The sequence below is a fragment of the Triticum aestivum genome, chromosome 6A (assembly GCF_018294505.1).
Source record: "Triticum aestivum cultivar Chinese Spring chromosome 6A, IWGSC CS RefSeq v2.1, whole genome shotgun sequence".
Taxonomy (NCBI): Eukaryota; Viridiplantae; Streptophyta; class Magnoliopsida; order Poales; family Poaceae; genus Triticum; species Triticum aestivum.
In genome coordinates, this window is record NC_057809.1 from 430,468,383 (window position 1) to 430,484,245 (window position 15,863).

A 15,863-nucleotide genomic window follows, 5' to 3' on the forward strand; every position below is an offset into this window, starting at 1 on the left:
TTGGAATACAAATATGGCAAGTAACATATGGGGCGTTACAATATGTGATAGCCTGGCTTAATAGGGATGATAGACTACTCATATCAATAAGGAATTCTTTCTTTTCTGGGAGCCCATTCGGACAGAACTCCAAAGTTAAGCATGCTCAACTTGGAGTAGTGTCAGGATGGGTGACCGACTGGGAAGTTGCTCCCGGGTGCGCACGAGTGAGGACAAAGTGCACAGAAAAGACTAGTATTGATCTGTGGGGCCAGTCTAGATCCCGCCAGGAGTAACGACCACCGGCGGGTGTGTCCGGGGCGTTACAAGTTGGTATCAGAGCCGACCCTCGCGGTTACATGGATGTTTGCGGACAGGTGCGCGGTCATGTTGTTCATGACGTTTGTGACCCGTCGTGGCACCCGGCATGGCACATGTACCGGACTGGATGCACAGACATATGTGCCAAGAGGGAACGTTCCTGTGGCCCGACGAGGACGTCGGTTCCTCTGAGTGGGGGTGTATGTGATAGCCTAGCTTAATAGGGATGATAGACTACTCATATCACTAAGGAATTCCTTCTTTTCTGGGAGCCTATTCGGACAGAACTCCAAAGTTAAGCGTGCTCAGCTTGGAGTAGTGTCAGGATGGGTGACCGACCGGGAAGTTGCTCCCGGCTGCGCACGAGTGAGGACAAAGTGCACAGAAAAGACTAGTATTGATCTATGGGGCCAGTCTAGATCCCGCCAAGAGTAACGACCACCGGCGGGTGTGTCCGGGGCTTACATATGAAACAATTGCTTGGCTTGTCATTGGGGTTGTGCATGATTTAATATTTTGTGTGATGAAGATAGAGCATAGCCAGACTATATGATTTTGTAGGGATAACTTTCTTTGGCCATGTTATTTTGAGAAGACATGATTGCTTAGTTAGTATGCTTGAAGTATTATTATTTCTATGTCAATATTAAACTTTTATCTTGAATCTTTCATATGTGAACATTCATGCCACAATAAAGAAAAATTACATTGAGAAATATGTTAGGAAGCATTCCACATCAAAAATTCTGTTTTTATCATTTACCTACTCGAGGACGAGCAAGAATTAAGATTGGGGATGCTTGATACGTCTCCAATGTATCTATATTTTTTTGATTGTTCCATGCTATTATATTATCTATTTTGCATGTTAATGGGCTTATTTTTACACTTCTATATTATTTTTGGGACTAGCCTATTAACCGGAGGCCTAGCCCAAATTGTTGTTTTTTGCCTATTTTAGTGTTTCGACGAAAAGGAATATCAAACGGAGTCCAAATGGAATGAAACCTTCGGGAGCGTTATTTTTGGAACAAACGTGATCCAGGAGACTTGGAGTGGACGTCAAGAAACAATCAAGGAGGCCAAGAGGCAGGGGGGCACGCCCACCCCCCTGGCGCACCCTCCACCCTCGTGGGCCCCTCGTTGCTCCACCGACCTACTTCTTCCTCCTATATATATCCATATACCCCGCAAACATCCAGGAGCACCACGAAACCCTATTTCCACCGCAACAACCTTCTGTACCCAAGAGATCCCATCTTGGGGCCTTTTTCGGAGCTCCGCCGGAGGGGGCATTTATCACGGAGGGCCTCTACATCAACTCCATGGCCCCTCCGATTATGTGTGAGTAGTTTATTTTAGACCTTCGGGTCCATAGATAGTAGCTAGATGGCTTCTTCTCTCTCTTCGGATCTCAATACAAAGTTCTCCTCGATTCTCTTGGAGATCTATTCGATGTAATCTTCTTTTGCGGTGTGTTTGTCGAGATTCGATGAATTGTGGGTTTATGATCCAGATTATCTATGAACAATATATGAATCTTCTCTGAATTCTTTTATGTATGATTGGTTTATCTTTGCAAGTCTCTTCTAATTATCAGTTTGGTTTGGCCTACTAGATTGATCTTTCTTGCAATGGGGGAAGTGCTTAGCTTTGGGTTGAATCTTGCGGTGCTCGACCCCAGTGACAGAAAGGGAAACGACACGTATTGTATTGTTGCCATCGAGGATAAAAAGATGGGGTTTATATCATATTGCATGAGTTTATCCCTCTACATCATGTCATCTTGCTTAAGGCATTACTCTGTTCTTATGAACTTAATACTCTAGATGCATGCTGGATAGCGGTTGATGTGTGGAGTAATAGTAGTAGATGCGGAATCGTTTCGGTCTACTTGTCACGGATGTGATGCCTATATACATGATCATGCCTAGATATTCTCATAATTATTTGCTTTTCTATCAATTGCTCGACAGTAATTTGTTCACCCACCGTAATATTTATGCTATCTTGAGAGAAGCCACTAGTGAAACCTATGGCCTCCGGGTCTATTTTCCATCATACAAGTTTCCAATCTACTTTATTTTTCTATCTTTTACTTTCAATCTATATCATAAAAATACCAAAAATATTTATCTTATTATTATCATCTCTATCAGATCTCACTCTTGCAAGTGGCCGTGAAGGGATTGACAACCCCTTTATCGCGTTGGTTGCGAGGTTCTTATTTGTGTGTGTAGGTATGAGGTGACTCGCACGTGGTCTCCTACTGGATTGATACGTTGGTTCTCAAAAACTAAGGGGAATACTTACGCTACTTTACTGCACCACCCTTTCCTCTTCAAGGGAAAACCAACGCAGTGCTCAAGAGGTAGCAGTGGGGTCCTATTGGAAATTAAGGGATATTAAGGCCTCCTTTTAATAGAGTACTGGACCAAAGCATTAACACGTAGTGAATACATGAACTCCTCAAACTACGGTCATCATCGGGAGTGGTCCCGATTATTGTCACTTTGGGGTTACCGGATCATAACACATAGTAGGTGACTATTGACTTGCAAGATAGTATCAAGAACTCACATATATTCATGAAAACATAATAGGTTCAGATCTGAAATCATGGCACTCGGGCCCTAGTGAAAAGCATTAAGCATAGCAAAGTCATAGCAACATCAATCTCAGAAGATAATGGGTACCAGGGATCAAACCCTAACAAAACTATATGATAAATCTCATCCAACCCATCACCGTCCAGCGATCCTACGATGGAATTAGTCACGCATGGCGGTGAGCATCATGAAATTGGTGATGGAGGAAGGTTGATGATGACGATGGCGACGGATTCCCCTCTCTGGAGCCCCGAACGGACTGTAGATCAGCCCTCCTGAGAGAGATTAGGGCTTGGCAGCGGCACCATATCGTAAAACGCGATGAATCCTTCTCCTTGATTTTTTTTCTCCCCAAACATGAATATATAGAGTTGGAGTTGAGGTCGGTGGAGCCTCAGGGGTCCCACGAGACAGGGGGCGTGCCCCAGGGGGTGGTCTCGCCCCCACCCTCGTGGATAGGGTGTGCGCCCCCTGGTGTTGATTCTTCCGCTAGTATTTTTTATAAATTCCAAAAATATTCTCCGTGAAGTTTCAGGTCATTCCGAGAACTTTTATTTCTGCACAAAAATAACACCATGGCAATTCTGCTGAAAACAGCGTCATTCCAGGTTAGTTCCATTCAAATCATGCAAGTTAGAGTCCAAAACAAGGTCAAAAGTGTTTGGAAAAGTAGATATGATGGAGACATATCAGTCCGCTCGCTTAACGTTTGATGACGATCGGTATTATGAGTTTATGTGTTTTGATGTACGAAGGTAGTTCGGAGTCCCGTATGTGATCACGGACATGATGAGGAGTCTCAAAATGGTCGAGACATAAAGATCGATATATTGGGAGGCTATGTTTGGACACCGGAATGGTTCCGGATGAGTTCGGGCATTTACCGGAGTACAGGAAGGTTACCGGAACCCCCCGGGGGGCTTAATGGGCCTACATGGGCTTTAGTGGAAGAGACAGGAGAAGGCCAAGAGGAGGGGCGCTCCCCCAAGCCCAATCCGAATTGGGAGGGGGGCTGGCCCCCCTTTCCTTCCTCCCCTCTCTCCCTTCCTCCCCCCTCCTAGTAGGACTAGGAAAGGGGGGAACCTACTCCTAGTAGGAGTAGGATTCCCCGCTTGGGGCGTGCCCAAGGTGGCCGGCTGGCCCCCTCCTCCACCCCTTTATATTCGGGGGAGGGGGCACCCCATAGACATACAAGTTGATTGTTTAGCCGTGTGTGGTTCCCCCTCCATAGAATTCCACCTCGGTCATATCGTTGTAGTGCTTAGGCGAAGCCCTGCATCGGTAACTTCATCATCACCGTCATCACGCCGTCGTGCTGACGAAACTCTCCCTCGGCCTCAGCTGGATCAAGAGTATGAGGGACGTCACCGAGCTGAAACTGTGCAGATCGCGGAGGTGTCGTGCGTTCGGTACTTGATCGGTTGGATCGCGAAGACGTTCGACTACATCAACCGTGTTTCATAACGCTTCCGCTTTCGGTCTACGAGGGTGCGTGGACACACTCTCCCCGCTCGTTGCTATGCTTCTCCTAGATAGATCTTGCGTGATCATAGGCAAATTTCTGAAATACTATGTTCCCCAACAAAAGTATCCTAATAGGACTCCACGAACCTTTCGGTCACTCCAAGGTCGTTGGGACGTGATCAAGACGATTTGTAGCCGTTGCGCTGCTTGCTTGGAACAAGTTCGCAATGCCACCCCCCCCCCCCCCCGAGTGGAACCGTGGAATCCGACTATGTGAGTTCATGTTCCAAGTGGTGCAAATCATTTGTAGCATTCAAAGTGATTGCATAATTTGACATTGTTTAAACTATGTAGGACAGAAATGCCCAACAAAGATATAAAGACATGGAAGCTTCGGATGGCAAATTCTTCAAACTAGAGCATTGTTGGGACTTGCTCAAAGAGTGCGAGAAATGGAAGTTGATTGACAAAGAATCCCCACCGAAGAGAGGTTCACTTACAAACATGGATTAAGATGCGGATGATGATGGCCCAAGAAACTTGAACAAGCCCGATGGCGACAAGAAGACTAAGGAGAAGACGAAGAGGGAGCACGAAGCATCGAGCTTGCGGGACAAGATTGATGCGATGATGCAATCAAATGAGTTGATGTTAGCGAAGATGTTGGAGATTAAGAAAGAGTTGGCCGAGAAGAAGGCATGGGAGAAGCAAGAAAAATGGCAATTGCTCAAGGACGAGGGGTTGCGCAAAGCGGCCATTGAGGAGAGAAGAGCACGTGCCGCTAAAAACAAAGCCATGTCCAAATTGCTTGCCGAAGAGAACAAGATCGTGACATTGAACCGCAATGACATGGACGACCTCACCAAAGAATGGCATGATATGGCAAGAAGAGAAATCTTGAAGAGGAGAATGGTTGCGTCAGCCAGTGCGTGTTACAATGTCGGACATGTTTTCTCAACGGGGTTCGGACCAATGTTGCCGATGCATTCAGTGCACCAGCCGATGATTTTGGTGCGGGAGTTGGAACAAGCGCTAGAGGTGGACTCGGTGGTTCCGATGACCTCCATGGACTTGATGGCGCGGAGTGAAGATCGACCAAGATGATGTCACACATGGTCGTCACTTTTGCAAGACCCCCTTTTGCGTTTGTCCTACAAAACTAAGCTTTTATTTGCGTGTGAACTATGTTCTATTGTTTGAATTTGAACTCATTTCTCGGGATCGATGTCAAATTTGATAATTGGGCGTCTTTGGTTTGCGGGTCGACGCAGCGGTGTCCGAGCAGATCCCGCGTAGCCGACCCGTAAAAGAGCATATTCACCTAATATCCTTTTTACGGGTCCGTTTTGCGGGGCTGAGTCTGACCTCGCTCGCGCCGGCCGGCATATACCCTTTTCCATGAACTATAAACGGCTTATGCGGGTCGGGATTTTGCGGGGTCTGCTAGAGATGCTCTAAACAAACACATGAACATACGGAAACCCTGGAAACACACACAAACCACAGACCCATCAAAAAACAAAAATAGATCCAAAATATAAAAAATATTACAATCTAGTCCCTAGAGACTGCTACCTCTTGAGCACTGCGTTGGTTTTCCCTTGAAGAGGAAAGGGTGATGCAGCAAAGTAGCGTAAGTATTTCCCTTAGTTTTTGGGAACCAAGGTATCAATCCAATAGGAGGCCACGCACGAGTCCCTCGCACCTACACAAACAAATAAATCCTCGCAACCAACGCGATAAGGGGTTGTCAATCCCTACACGGTCACTTATGAGAGTGAGATCTGATAAATATGATAGGATAATATTTTTGGTATTTTTTATGATAAAGAGAAATAAAAGATGCAAGTAAAATAAATGGCAAAGGAAATAACTAAGTATTGGAAGATTAATATGATGGAAGATAGACCCGGGGGCCATAGGTTTCACTAGTGGCTTCTCTCAAGAGCATAAGTATTTACGGTGGGTGAACAAATTACTATTGAGCAATTGACAGAATTGAGCATAGTTATGAGAATATCTAGGTATGATCATGTATATAGGCATCACGTCCGAGACAAGTAGACAGACTCCTGCCTGCATCTACTACTATTACTCCACACATCGACCGCTATCCAGCATGCATTTAGAGTATTAAGTTCAAGAGAACAGAGTAACGCTTTAAGCAAGATGACATGATGTAGAGGGATAAAATCATGCAATATGATATAAACCCCATCATGTTATCCTCGATGGCAACAATACAATACGTGCCTTGCTGCCCCTACTGTCATTGGGAAAGGACACCGCAAGATTGAACCCAAAGCTAAGCACTTCTCTCATTGCAAGAAAGATCAATCTAGTAGGCCAAACCAAACTGATAATTCGAAGAGACTTGCAAAGATAACCAATCATACATAAAAGAACTCAGAGAAGATTCAAATATTGTTCATAGATAAACTTGATCATAAACCCACAATTCATCGGTCTCAACAAAAACACCGCAAAAGAAGATTACATCGAATAGATCTCCACAAGAGAGGGGGAGAAAATTGTATTGAGATCCAAAAAGAGAGAAGAAGCGATCTAGCTAATAACTATGGACCCATAGGTCTGAAGTAAACTACTCACACTTCATCGGAGGGGCTATGGTGTTGATGTAGTAGCCCTCCGTGATCGATGCCCCCTCCGTCAGAGCTCCGGAAAAGGCCCCAAGATGGGATCTCGTGGATACAGAAAGTTACGGCGGTGGAATTAGGGTTTTGGCTCCATATCTGGTAGTTTGGGGGTATGTAGGTATATATAGGAGGAAGGAGTACGTCGGTGGAACAACAGGGGGCCCACGAGGGTGGAGGGTGCGCCTGGGGGGTAGGCGTGCCCCCTACCTCATGTCTTCCTTGTTGATTGCTTGACGTAGGGTCCAAGTCCTCTGGATCATGTTCGTTCCGAAAATCACGTTCCCGAAGGTTTCATTCCGTTTGGACTCCGTTTGATATTCTTTTTCTGCGAAACCCTAAAATAGGCAAAAAAAACAGCAATTCTGGGCTGGGCCTCCGGTTAATAGGTTAGTCCCAAAAATAATATAGAAGTGTATAATAAAGCCCAATAATGTCCAAAACAGAATATAATATAGCATGGAACAAACAAAAATTATAGATACGTTGGAGACGTATCAGAGACTTAGCATGATATTATAAATATGACCTCACATATGGGTATGCTCGTGTTGAAGGATGAGAACCTAGATGATTGGGTGCTTGAAGAAGAAGGTTTGACGCTTGCAAAAATAGAAGGCTAACAAAAATAGATGCCTGAGGAAGAACAAAAACAAAAGAGAGCCATGCCATCTCAGAGCCATCCAACCCTAGTTGTTGTCACCTCCCACACGTCAAATCGACCTCGGCTGTTGGGCGGCTTGTCCAATAGCTTGAACTACCTCCAGTACGATCCCTTCAGTACCACCAAGCCCCCCCCCTCAAAAGCAAGGTTTGAAAAAATATCTTAAAAGGATCGAAAACTAGTGATAATGATTTTTCCTTGTCAGAATGAACGATATCCCTCATGGAGCACTACAAGAGTAATTAATCATGTGAGGTTGGAAACATACTTAGTCCTTAGGAGTTAATTTGCTTATTTTATTTATATATTTAGTTGGTTGTAGACTAACCTACTAACAATTGACAATATGCAATGTCTTTTGTGACTATTTTCAGCACTTGTCCCGAGACGATAAAGAATTAAGAATACCATGCATAACTCTATGAAGGATTCAAAACACATGCAAAGAGGGCAAACAGAGAGGGCTACCCACACCACATCATGCCTCCTGAGTTGTCTTGGAGACACACAAGATGAAGTGCGGTTAATACGAACCATCTTTGGTCGCCCTCCAGCCGAGGGTTTCATCTTACCTCTTTGCGGTCACCCCATTTACTTCAGGATTTTTGGGTGTGACCATGAAGAGTACCATCGTCGGAGATAGATGCAAAATGCTCTGCTGAAGAGAGCTCACCACCAATGTTCGCCAAGATAGATGCCCCGCGGCTCCTACATTGAGGTGGGAGTAGTCCATTGCAGGAATATGGTTTCATAGTTGTATGTAGTCGTTGATGTCCAACAAAGTACACAAGTTGTGTATAGCCGGTTTAAGAACTGAAAGCATCGAAACCACGAAATATGATGTGGTATTCTTCAACTGAGTTGTCAGAATTTTAACCCAATTTCATAATCATGTACCCAATGGCGGTGGGCAAACTGTTTTAATCACATACTTTTTGCCTTTTTAACTGCTCTCACTACAAAAAAAGACACATCCATGACATTTTGGGCCGAATGAAAATTTTTTTTGTCATACATATGACACTTCTATGACGATAATTGTGACAAAACCCGGTATCATCATAGATGTGGCGGGCTCCTACTTCTATGACAAAAAATCATGACAGAAAATGGGCTTTTCGTCCTGGGCGGGCCGGAGACGCGGCTGCATGACATTCTTTGGGCCGTCCATGACGGAAAAAACCATGGTAGAAGCGAGGGGGAGGAAAATTTCAGGGAGTTCCCGGTTACGGTGGGAGGTCGGGGGTCGAGCGATGCGCATTTCACTCGTACACGTACGCGCGTGTGTGCGAGGCGTTGGCTCTAACTAAACCCGAGCGAGGCATTGGGCTCTAACTGAACCCGAGCGATTGCACTGCAGGCTACGCGTTACTGAACCCGAGTGATCGATCGATGGCTGTTAACTGAACCCGATCGAGCGATTCCTTCACTACTGCTGCTAACTAAAGCCGATCGATGCTGCCTCTGGATGAACAGTGAGCGTTGCGGGGGGTGGATGAACAGTTCGCGGTGGGGGTGGATGAACAGGACCCCGTGGTCTTGCCTCTGGATGAATAGGACCACGATCGATTAAGAGAGTTGCGGCTGGATGAACAGGACCCCGTGGAGGGCTGGATGAACAGGACCACCCCGTGGAGGGCAGGATGAACAGTAGACGGTGGAGGGCAGGATGAACAGTAGCCTGTGGAGGGGTGGTTGAACAGGAGCCCGTGGAGAGGGCTGGTTGAACAGTAGCCGATGGAGTAGCGCGCGGTGGAGGCTGGATGAACAGGAGCCCGTGGATGAACAGTCGTAGGTGGAGGCTGGAGGAGGTCGACGGTGGATGAACAGTAGCTCGTGGAGGCTGGAGGGGGTCGACGGTGGAGATGAACAGTATCCCGTGGAGTCTCGTTTTGCGGTACGCCACACCCCTCCTGATGAACAGGACCCCCGTTTCGACCGTAGCGCTCCAACACAAGTCCGTTTCGTCCGTTTTGCGGTACGCCACACCCCTCTCGATCAACAGGACCCCTGTTTCGACCGTAGGAGGTCCGTTTCCTCTGTTTTGCAATACGCCAGACCCTCCCGATAAATAGGACCCCGTTCCGAACGTAGGAGGTCCGTTTCCTCCGTTGTGCGGTACGCCAGGCCTCGTTTCCATTGCCTGTTCCGTCCAAGCCCTCCCGATGAACACGACCACGCATTCCGTTCCGACCCAGCCGGTTGGCTCCCACGTGTTCCGTTGCCTCCTGATGAACACGACGCATTTCGTTGCCTCCCCATGAACACGACGCATTCCGTTGCCTCCCCATGAACACGACGACGACGATGTTTCTCCGTTCCGACCCAGCCATGTACACGAGCCCTCGCCGTACGTATGCGCGAGTAGGCGTTCGAGACCCCGCCCATATGTACACATACGTGGCCGTATTTTCTTTCTTGCACCCTGGCCGCTGTACGTACATGTACATGCTACGTGCGCGCCTCTACTACGACACGTGCGCGCCTCTACATCGACCAGTATGTACATACACGTTCGCGACCAGAATGACAATGTTACGTACGCTTCGACCAGGTGGGTCCCGACTGTCAGGCACTTCCTTGCCTACAAAGATGTAGCTGGTGGGTCCCAACAGTCAGGGGGCGAATCGTTTTTTTGCCCGTACGCACTTCCTTGCGTGCGAAGATGTAGCTGGTGGGTCCCAGCAGTCAGGGGGAAATGTTTTTTCGCAAAATACAGTGGCCCATCCGGTGGATCCCAGCTGTCAGGTGGAGGAATCATTATTTTCCGCATAATAAGGAGGCACTTCCCTGCTGCGGCCGTGGACCCAGCTGTCAGCCTCTCCACGTACACTCCACGTCCGATGGAAGTCGTTCCTTGAGCACGTTGACCACGCCGCGCCGAGAGCACCAGGGCGGTGGACGACGGCGAGGCCTAGGAAGGGGACGACACGGAGGCAGGGAAGACTCGGAAGTTGTTTCCCACGCGGAGGGGAGTACGACTGTACGAGGGTTTACTAGTTCGTCTACCGTCGCCGGAGAATAATAGCAGGTGTGCGTGAGTAGAGGGATGGCTAGGCCAGCGATGGGAGTACGGTCAGGCGGTGAGGCCTGCGCGGCAGCACAGTCGGCCACGAGGAGGAGGGAGCAGGCAGTCCCACTGGCGCTTGTTTGAGCGGCTGGAGTAGGAAGAGCAGAGATTGAAGAAGCACGACGGTCGTTGGATGGACATCCAACAGTCAATGCTTGTGCGTCAACCTTTTTTTAGGAAAGCCTCAAATCTATGGAAAACAGCATACAGCCCATCTGCCATTATTTCAAATAATTTACAGCCCATTTGCTAATTCTTACGGTTTTTTTGGAGCCCATATTCTTTATGTTAGCATTACAACCCATATTGTGGCCACGGTTAAAAAATTATACGAAATTTTGCATATGTCGGTGTGGTCTGAACTGTTTTTAATCCCGAAATTTCGAGTCACATTCAGACTGATTTTAAAAATAAATGTATATCAATATAAAATCCAATAAATTGTCCACGCATAAAAATCAATGCAATTTAAAATCTCGAAATGAAAAAAAGATATTTGAAAATAATTGCCGGTTTGATGTGTTTTAAAAATGTACAGCCCATTTCTCATTACTGATAGGCTATTTTCTCGGCCAGCCGAATGAATCTCTCCTCGTCTTGAAAGATTTGCAGCCCAGCAGGCCTAATAAAGCGACTTACTTGACAAATCACAAAAGAACTGGGCCAGCCATTTTCAGAAAGAAAAAAAACTACCGGGCTGGTCTGTGGTAAACATAAAAGAAAAGGCTCTCTAGACAGGCCAGAGTGTCCCGCACAGCCCAGTATTTCCGAACGGACGTGTAGGCCGGGGCACCTTTTCGTGAACCGTGGCAAACTCGCAACCATCCACCGACTCTTCGCCTTTCCCTCTCAATTTGGAACTATTGTTGCACGCTCTTCCTCTCCCTCCTCCATTTTCCTTCAGCCCTTCGCCCTTTATTCTGCCATTGTTCGATCGTCTTCTCCATGGAGGGAACAGGCCGGAAACGACCCTGTTATTCTTGCCCCGATCTGAAAGATGACGTGTTGGAGGAACTCATTGATCGGTGCGACGTCATCACCTCGGCTAGCATGGCAGGTTCGTTCAAGCCCATTCTCGACTCAACTAATAACATCATTACAAAGAACCCAAGAGTCAAGGAGCGGTTTGATCTCCCCTATCTTCTTTGCCGTGACCCTGATGACTGGCGCCGGCACGACGGAGGCCTCGCCCTGTGCCAGTTGATGTCGCTTGATAATGATACGTATGATGTTAAGATGCCATTGCTCGAGGGCAAGGCTTGGGCGGGCGCAAATGGAGATTGGGTTGTTTACATTGGGTCCAACTGTGAGTGGGAACTTGTGAATGTGTACACTCGTCACCGGGTTCCACTTCCAAAAATCTCAGCACACTGCCCAGATGTTGAGCACACCGGTAATGTACGCACGTTCAAATACGATCATGGTGACTATCTTCTATGAAAGATAGCAATTTGTCGAGTTCCCAACCGCTCTTGGAATTACAACAACTATCAAGTTGTTGCTATCTTCGACAAGCTTGTTGCCGTCATTCGTGGTTCGACTCGATGGATATTGCTCAAAAATCTGTTTTTGTACACGGATGAGTACTATGATGCAATTCAATACGATGACCTTGTGTTTGCTGCCACCACTCGTGGCACTGTTTTTGCATGGCACCCTAGTAGTTTCGGTACGTTTGTCTTCCACCGTAATTATAATTGTTTCATCCACATGCATGCGGGTTAGCAAGTTTCCCTTTACTAATTAACCTTCTTCTTGTGTTTCCAAGGTCCTGTGAACATCCCACCACTTATACTTGAAAATTTTTATAACCAAGGGGGAGATGACGATGGTGATGATCACGAGCATGAGGACGAGCAGCGCCGATATACTCTGTGGCGCCTGGCAACTAATTCCGCTGGATCACCTCTTCTTGTGTGTATACAATCCACTCATGATGTTACTGGTAAGGAAGCAGGTGTCTCCCATGGTCGCACTCTCTGGACCTATTCCAACACCCGTTGCATGGTATTCGGGATGGATACTAGTGTGCTAGCGCCAACTCCTTCTCCCTGGCACAGAATTGATAGTCTTGGAGAAAACTCGCTCTTCCTTGGACAAAACTATCTGATGATGGTGAAAGGCGATCCAACTGCTGCTGACACATTTATGAGAAGCAACTGTGTCTATTCCTCGGACATTTGGGTGGTTCCCTACCCTCGTACTGATATAGTAGGCCGCTTCAGCCAGGATGATCGGTCCTGCGTTGGTCTCCAGATCGACAACAGATGGCTCGTCCCAGAGAATCAGTTGTGGTTCAAAGCAAGCGTTTCCAACGCCGCGGAATGGTTGAGTTGAAGTTCATTACATGGCTTGTTATTTGTTGTGTGGTGAAAACTTTAATATTTATAATGTATCCTCGTTGTCGATGTGGGTTGATGACCTGTTGTATGTAATAAAATGATATGCCTGTGATAAACTTACTAAATTTATGAATGGCTTTCGAGTCGCTTCTCTAAATTTGTACTAGCTTCAATGCTTCGCGCGTCGGGCGGGTGTTTTTACTGTAGCCATATGTTAATGTGTTCATTGTACGTAACCAGCACCTCGAATCCTCGATACTAGTATACTATATACTAGTAGGAGTAAGTAGTAGGAGTAGTAGGGTGACATGGGCCAGAACAAGCATTCACGTCCAGGAGTACGACACACGCCACCACCATGACATCCATCTGACACCATATTATTTCTTGGAGTCCGTGCTAGAGCAATCTCTTCAACCTCGTCGTTTCTCTAAGGCTTGTTATAGTGGGAGTAACTTAGACTAGTGTCATGCATATGACACCAGTCTTTGTTACTACCTTCATAGTGCAAAGTAACATACAAGTAGTATCATAGATGATTGCATTTATTACATTATAGACTCATTTTGCTTTGGTTTGCGTTATGTTATAGTAACATATTATGTTACTCCAAACATTTCTCTCCTCATTAACTATATGCCACATAAGCAAACTTGTCTTGAAATGCGCTATGTTACTTGCTAAGTTACTCCCACTATGACCAGCCTAACTTCAGCCATCGCGCGGCGGGCGAGGTGGGGGTTTGCCGATAGTCGGTTTCCTTAACGGCGGTCCCACTTGTAAGGCCAACTCCAACGCACGACCCCAAACGGACCTCCGTTTTGCACGAACTCCAATGATAATCTTGACTAGAAAAGCAAGACCAAAGAAAACAAGAACCACAAGAATACATTTTACTACTCCTGTAAGTTGGATTAGTGCCTTCTTGATGCATTCATTGTTGATCTGTGGAGGCTCGATCTTGCGTGCTTCTTTCTTCTTCGAGTGTAAAGAAGTAGATGTTGCTTCCTCGCATCTAGTCTCATGTCTAGCCTCTATTATAGTAGGAGTATCAACAAGTGCACTAATCTCATCCGATAGCAGAACCAAAGATTTGGTCGGGTTCTTCCACCTTTTGCCGACACGTGGGACATCCAGCATCCAGGTCGTGTCATGAAAGAAAATAGAGTGGTAGTTGAAGCCACGAGATGTGCATCTTGGGTTAAACTGTAAATAGAATCTTACTACTCTTCAGTAACTCCAAAAGCAGCCACCGAAGATCTTTATTGGATTTGTTTTTCATCACCAGCATGTCGAGGTGAAAGATGTGCGGGTTCAGTGGGTCCTCTTGCATTTTCACTAACATGTGGGGCCGCATGTGAGCAAACAAACGATGGGCTCCGCGCGTCCGCTGGCTGGCTGAGAAGAGAGATAGAGGAGGGCTGAGCATGGACTGCAGGAATTTTGTTCTACGTACCTCGATATAGTGGGGTGGCATGGGCCATAACTCAGTAGCATTCACGTCTAGCAGTACGGCACACTCCACCCACACGAGTCCCATCCGACACCAATTTTCTTGGAGTCTGTACTACAGCCATCTCTTCTCCCTCCTGTTTTCTCAGCCATCCGACAAGATAATTACTGTAGTATCATATACTACTACATGGATTTGATGGAAAGATAAAAATACATACAGATCCATCAACGTTCAATGACATCCTCATGCCCTAGTGCGCCGGGTCACCAACCGACGTGTGAGGAGCAGCGGCATTGGCGGCGAGCTCAACGTGCTTCTGAACAATGTCGTCCAAGGTTGCCCTGCACTCCAAGAAGGCCAGCGTCCTATCGTCCTCCTCTTGCATGTAGTAGTCCTTGTGGACGATTTGCGCGTAGACGTGGGTGATTATGTCGATGGTGTCTTGCTGCGCCAGGCGCTGCGCGGCGAGCGCGACCTCGAGGTGGACATTCTCTGGCGCAACGGCGGGTAGTCGCAGGGCCACTAGTGCGTCGAAGAGGTTGTTACCATAGTGGCCGTTGAGGGTGGCGGGCATCACAGAGCCTGGGCGCGTCGGCTGGAGGCTTATGTCAAAGTCGTCCGCAAGCTTCTTAACGACGGTGAACTTGTCGAGGAAACCGACGAGGACCTCGTCGAACAAGGAGACGAAGCTGTCGTCCAAGCGGCCCCTCGCCCTGGCGGCCTCAAGCAATACTACCTGGAGACGTTCCTCGGTGCCGGGCCGCAGGCCGGCATCGTGGACCATTTGGCACAGCCGGCTGATGCTTGCGCTCATCGCCTCCATGGGTCTATCGTAGCTTCTAGTCAACTGATCTTGCGATTCGAGTGATCACTCAGCCCTTGGTTAGCGTGCGTAGGTGCGTAGGATTTCGTACTACTCCTCGGCCCTCTACTGCACCTGCCTTTGGCTGTATGATAGGTGGGCCAGCCACCCCCTGGGGCCACGTGTCATTCACCCAAAGGCAGTTGCCGTAAGTCAATGAAGTTGCGCCCCCCTCCGTGCCGGTGCAGTATAGTCATCTCACCTGACCTCTAGTTGGGGCCAAACGAGAGAAGTTTGATGTTTACTGGTTTATTGGTCCCCTTTGCATTTTGCGCCAAGTTTTGACCTTTGATTTAACTATTAAATGTTAATGCATGTAAACAAAAATGTTGTGTAAGTCACCTTACGAAAACCAAATAATCCCAAAATACTTAGGCACGGTGCATTAACTCCCTCCTTGTTTCTTATTTCCTGACATATCAACCAATGAGAGATGTGGGCC